This window comes from Falco punctatus, assembly GCF_963210335.1.
Source record: "Falco punctatus genome assembly, chromosome: 3".
NCBI lineage: Eukaryota > Metazoa > Chordata > Aves > Falconiformes > Falconidae > Falco > Falco punctatus.
This window is the reverse complement of record NC_137582.1, coordinates 1243617-1250037: the sequence shown is the minus strand read 5'-3', so window position 1 is coordinate 1250037 and position 6421 is coordinate 1243617.

Below are 6421 nucleotides of genomic sequence, written 5' to 3'. Positions count from 1 at the left end.
GATAATGAAGATAATAAAGTACTTTTCCATGCCCTGGAGGGTGTTCACCACAATTCCTACTAGCAGTCATTTTACAAAAATTGGGAGCACTTTGTTTCCTGATTTCATTTGGGGCATTGCTGTTTGCCAATGCAAAAGACACAGTCCTGAGGCAATGAAAGGGAATGGGGCATGGGAGGTGATGTATCACACCCACCCACAGTGCCAGGGCAGGTCACTGCCCCAAGCTCTGTTGTTTGTGATCAGTGTCCACCTTGCTCCATCCCTGCCTTCCCACCCTCTTATGGACTAAGAGCACCATGCAGAGTAATCACTGTTTCTTTCTTTCCTAAAAAAAAGATTATTTTTCCTTCCTCTTCCTCCTGTCAGCCTTTTGGAGCAGATGGGATTATACAATCTTGTATTCAACCTGAGGGAAAAAAGAGAACAGGCTGGAAAATGGCCTTGAGCCCACATGCTCAGGGGAAAGATTGGTGCAGTTGGTGCCTACCTTGATCCAGCTAACATTTTTCTTCTTCATCAAGTAATAAAAGCTTTCATGGGTTCTGGCAGTACTTCTTTCCCTTTAACGTGGCTTTGGTCCATCTCCCTTTAATCATGCCTGAAATCGTTAAGTCCCTGAGGAACTGCTGGGCTCCACATGTTCAGCCAGAACAGGCTTCCCAAAGGGAATTTGAACAAGGAGGACACTGTGAGATAGGCACAGAGCAGGGATGGGGAAGAAAAAGGAAAAGATCCCCACATGGGATCCACAGCACCAAGCTCCTGAGGCTGCATTAGTTATTCCTGATTTTTAGCACTGGAAAAACATACAAAGGGTAAATCCTGTGTCCCTCAATTATCAAAAATTGTGGCCAGCATCTTTTGTTGGTTTGGGGTTTTTGGTTTTTTGGGGTTTTTTTTTTGCTATTTTTTAAAAAAAAAGGAAAGCTAAAAATACAAGCTCTACAGCCATCAGCCCTGAAAAGCAGTTTCACTGAGATGGTCGCATCTATTCTTTGTGAGTTGGAACTCAATTTGACATTAGTAGCACAACTAGGTGTCAAAAATGAAAACTCTTCACCATGTCCCACAAAGCAATTTGCTGCCCCAATGCAGTCATGATACCCACTGCTCACCTAACAAGGGAGTAGGGTGTCGACTTAAAGTCCCAAAGGGACCAGCTTGACTTTGGATATAACAGGTTGAGGACTCTGGGGGCTGAATCCAGTCAATCAAAGGGCCTTTCTCACTTTATTCCCACTCCAGCACTTTTTTTGATTCAGCTGTTCCCTTCCACTGGGTTACAATGTGTAGTCTTTACATGTTCAGAGCTCAGAACTGTGGTTTAGGGCCTACCATAACACAGTTTCAGCCCCTGAAGAGTGCGTTCAAGGCTGCAATAAGTGGGAGCTCTTTTAGCTGGAGTGAAGCCCCCCTCCCTGATCCTGTAGGGTCTTTCAGCTCCGTGCAGGCTGGTTTCCACTACTTCCACTCACTCTAGCCCCCTGACCTCCTTTTGGTCCATCACAACACAATCCACACATCCCAGATTGTCCTTTGGGGCATCCCACATAAACACCTCTCAGAACAAATGCAAGTGCTCAGTTTTACAGGAGGAAACTGGAATTTCAAGCAGAAGTGGTCACTTTTGACCATTAAGTTCTAACTTAATTTGGCAAGCCCTTTCTGCTGCCTGTTGCAGTCTTATCTGTTTGCTTTTTCAGTCTCAAATGCATTTCTCTGGCATGACATCCCTGGTTCCTGGTGGCAGCCCCTGAGGTACTGGCTGGATGCACTCCCAGCACCTCGTACAGCAGGATTCAGTATGGAGCCAAGAATGCACAGTTTGCCCCCATGACTGAGCCATCAGAATGCCCTTGGGGTGGTTGATAGTTTCCTTTATTTTCAGTTACTTCAAGCTGTTTGCAGGCCATGGAGGTAAGTGGTTTCCCAGGAAAGCCTTCTCTTTGCACAGTGGAGACTGTTGTCATCATCTTGTGTCACCTCCCAGAGACACCTTAAGAGGAAAAATCTCTGACCTGTTTGAGGCCTCAAGGTGGCTGCTGAGACTACAAGTAAGGTGCCAGCTTAGGAGAACTTTCGTGTGTTTAAAGCCTTTTGGCTTTATTTGTTCACCATGTGCTGGGTCAGGGGCCTTGAAATGCTCCTAGGGAAAGTGCCTGCCCAGGTGATGGAGAGGGCCTGCCTCCCTCCGGGTACCAGTGACAGAATATAGCTCCTGGCAAGGGACCTCCTTGTGTGGGAACCATAACAACCTCTCTCCTGCCTCAGGACCCCAGGCTTATCGGGTTTTGGAGCAGGGAAGGGCCTGGGCTGAGAAAGGCCAAGGCACTAAGCCTCTAGGGAGCAGACTTAGGAGCTGAAGAAAAATGGGAGGGGAAGGGAGGCAAGGGAATAAGTCCAAGGCATATCCAGAGGGCTGGAAGAGGTTCAAGGGGACCTCTTATATTACCCCTGCCTCAAGGCACAAACTGCATTAACCAAACTTTTCCTGAGAGAAGTTTATCTAACCTTGTCTTCAGGGAGTAAGACTGCTTCCCTCTACCCACTCTGCAGCAACCTATTCCAGCCCTTCACTGTCCTCAGAGAATTAAGCCTGATCTCTACCTTAAACCTCCCTTGCTGCAGTTAAAGTCTACTGTTCCTTGGGCACACTGGAGGAATTATTTCTTTCCTCTTCATTGCAGCATTTAACCAGTTTAAAGACAGTACGCATATCTCCACTGCAGCCTTCTATGCTTCCCCAGTTCTCCCGCTCTTTGCTCAGACATTGAAATTGCTTGCTCTGTCTGTAACCTCTGAGATGCCCAAAACCAGGACTAGCACTGGGACTAGACAGAGACCTGCTGTTTACACTTGCTCGAGTTCACTTACTTCCCACTTACTTCTTGACCTGCAATCCCTATTCTACTTCTGAAGGAAGCCACCTGTTCCCACCACGCTGGTTGCTCCCACTGAGGTAAACGACTGCCAAGCCAAAGCCAGCAGCCACCTGAATGGCCACAACCCAGTTGTTTGCATCTGGGAAAGCAAGTCTGGTTGCCGCTGCAGCAGAAGAGGGAGGATGCCTGCGACATCGGTTATATCTGCTGGGATACAATGGTGGGCAAGAGCAACAAAATCACAGCAGCAGCACTAACCAATCTCAGGTATGCCCTGGCAGCACCAGCAACCAGCAGGGCTTTACTTCTCTCCCTCTCTGTTACTTCCCCTGTGTTAGTTTTCCTATGGCAAATGCGTGTCAATGCTGTTCCTTCATCCTTGAAGAAAAAAAATCAGTCGGGGTTGTTGATACAGCTGAGGAGCCTGAGCCAAACCCAGGCCTACTGTTGTCCTGAGCTCCTTTATGAACTGACAGTTCCAGAGGATCTCTGTGGGATTTTTTTTTTTTTTCCCAAAACTTGACTTGTATCATCAGCAGATGTAGCCTTTATGTGCTACTGTCCAAGACAGGAAGATTGTGAAAGACCCCAGGCTACATCCCAGCACCTCATTCCAGCTGTTCCTCCAGGGCAAGAGAACAGCACAGATAACTGCACTCTTCTACCAGATAGCCATCTACACTACGGGATTTAACCTGGGCTAGATTCCCATCTCACTTGAGCAAATTTCATGTGAAGAAGTGCCAGAAGTCTTACTACAGTCAAGATGAAATCACACCATAGCAACTTCATCACCTGCTATGGTACATACTCTGTCTTCCATATCCTCAAGACCTCTCACAAATCTGTGTTATTTTAATCATGATTTGTTTTTAACCAGCATATGCCTGGTGTTGCTAAGCTCCTTCTGATCTTCAAAGTGTTCAGAAGTGGTCTGTTGTCCCGAATATTTCAACATTTTTCTGGGTGTTCAAAGTACATTGATTGGTTGATAATTCCCTAGCTCTTCCTTTTCTTCCACATCAATATACCCATATCTGCCCTTTTGTCTCCCTCTTGAAGTCTCACATATCCTTCATGACATTGGCTGGCCAGTTCTCTGATTTGAACAAAAAGATCTGTCTTTTCAAAGAATTCCCCTAGCATGCCTTTTGCTTATCGTAGACTGAATTCCTCCTTCCCACTCATTGGTGTCAACATATTAGGCGTTGGCTGGTAGCAGTTTTAGTGAAGAGTGATATGTGAAAGGCATTAACAACTTCAGCCCTCCAGGCATTATTAGCTTTCCTTTCTCACTAAGTGGAGGACCACTTTCTTCCTTCATCTTCCTCTTTCTGCTGAAATTAATAGAAAGCTCTTTGTTACCTTTCATATCCCTTGCTGGTTTTATGTAATTCTGTGCTTTGGCCTTTAAGATTTTTTCCCTACATGCTCCAGCAACTCTTATATGCATCTTTAGTAAACTGACCTAGTTCCTACTTCTTGCATGTCCTCATAGACCATCTGTCTGATGCATGCAATTGCCAGCCATTACCAGCACAGGCTGTATTTCACCTCCAGTCTGGAGACGGGGGAGAATTGGGATCCTCTATCAACTCATTTTCACCAGGATGAGGTTACTAAGAGGAAATATTGTAGGATCATTGCTTCTGTGAGTGAAGGGTAACCTCACTGTTACACTGGGTTGGAGAAGCAGATGCCTAAGAAAGAGTTGTGCCATCAAACAACAAAAGGTGTCAACCCTCCATATTCAATTATCAATGTGTCTTAATTACACTTTCCTTGAAAACTGGGGCATAGGGATTCTGAAGAGGAACAGGGTATTAAATGGTCTCAGACACACACTAGTGTGCGTGAATCCTCTCCCCAAATTTCTTAAAAGTTTTGCTTTGGAAAAAGTCAGAATGGGAGCACATCTGCACCAGCAAGCCCAAACCCTGATTTCTTGTGTCATCTCCCCTGTAAGCATTCCGGGGAGCTGCAATTATTTATTGAGGGATAGCTCTTTCCACTGTACTTTCCTGTGGAGAAGCATGGTGAAGAATGTGCTGGAGTGAATTATCTGCTGTTTGAGTTGTTGTCATGAGTGATAAACCAGACGTTTCATACGCATGAACTTTTCATGATCTGGGGCTGCAGGCAGGCTAGATAATGAGAAATCCTATTACAGCATGGAACAAGGAGTTTTAGTGGGCATCCCAAATCTACCTCCTGATGATATAGTTTTTTCCACAGCTTATCCCTTAAACCACACACATGCTAGTTCTTTCACACCCAGCAGCATTTCTGTACCAGTTCTTAGCTGGAAGTGAGACTTTTGGCAAATTATTTGGAAAACTCTATAAAATATATATTCCTGTTTCCCCAGCTAATGCTAAGCCCAGTGCCCTTCAGTATGCTCAAGGTCTCTGGAAGGCTTCTGGGCATGATTGTTTCTGTTGTCTTCTCCCAGGTGAGAACATTTATTCTTATGCCTACCATTAGCATGCCCTAGGCTTTGCAAGTGAAAATGCATCAAACCCCTTTGCACTGCCCCAGAGACACAAAGCAGCTATAAAGCAAGCTAAAGCATTTAATTTCTCTGCTTTCCCAAACCAACATAAAGGAGTTGGAGTACCCTGGAGAATCTGACATTTTCAGAATAGTTTCCATTGCATGAAAGGCATAACCCTTAAAATCATAGACATAATGCTCAAAGGGACTTTAGGAGACTACATAGTCCAACTCTTCACACTGAGGTGGGCTCAGGGTTAGAGGTAGGTTACAATTCATGATGTTTTCTTATGCCTTTTTTTAAAACTGCAGTTGTTCACACAATATGTTTCTGAAAACTGATTTGTTTCTGCACATGCAGAATGGCTGAGGTCTCAGAAGAGATTAGCACACCAAATCCTCAGTCTATTCTTTCTGTTTTCTGTGCAATTTTCATACCTACTGTAGAGGTGCTGACAGGAGCCAGCACTGGAGACAGTAGCAGAACTCCTTTCTCCATGTAGCCCCTGGGACTTGAACTGGGACTCAAACTTTTGGGTTTGCCACCACATGAAAGATCGTAACCCCACCCTTAGGAACCAGGCAGTGCCTGCCTCCAGCTGCACTGCTGGGAAAGAACGATGCTCCATTGATAACTGCCTCTCCAGTGGGCCTGAGCACATGTAGCAGAGCTGAATATCCCCAGGATGCTGTATGTGTTGATCTAAAATCAACTCTAGATTACGTGAATACCATGTTCTCTCTTTGTAAACAGAATGAAATGTGATGGTGTTTTGGTATAAATGACTCTGATCGTGAGTAATTCCTTGTAGCACTTCCTTACGTTCACACTACTAATCATGAGGTTAGGGAAATACCGCTTGAAAGATGCAGTAATAACTTGGAGCCCAGCACAAGCAGTAAAAATTCGCTCTGTTTTAGGAAATATTGTCATTATCCCATAAATATGGCATGTCTGTGTAGTCTCTGCCTTAGCACATATGGACCATTGAGAGGAAATTATATTACATCATCACATTGTCATGTGCAGTTGTCAGGAATCC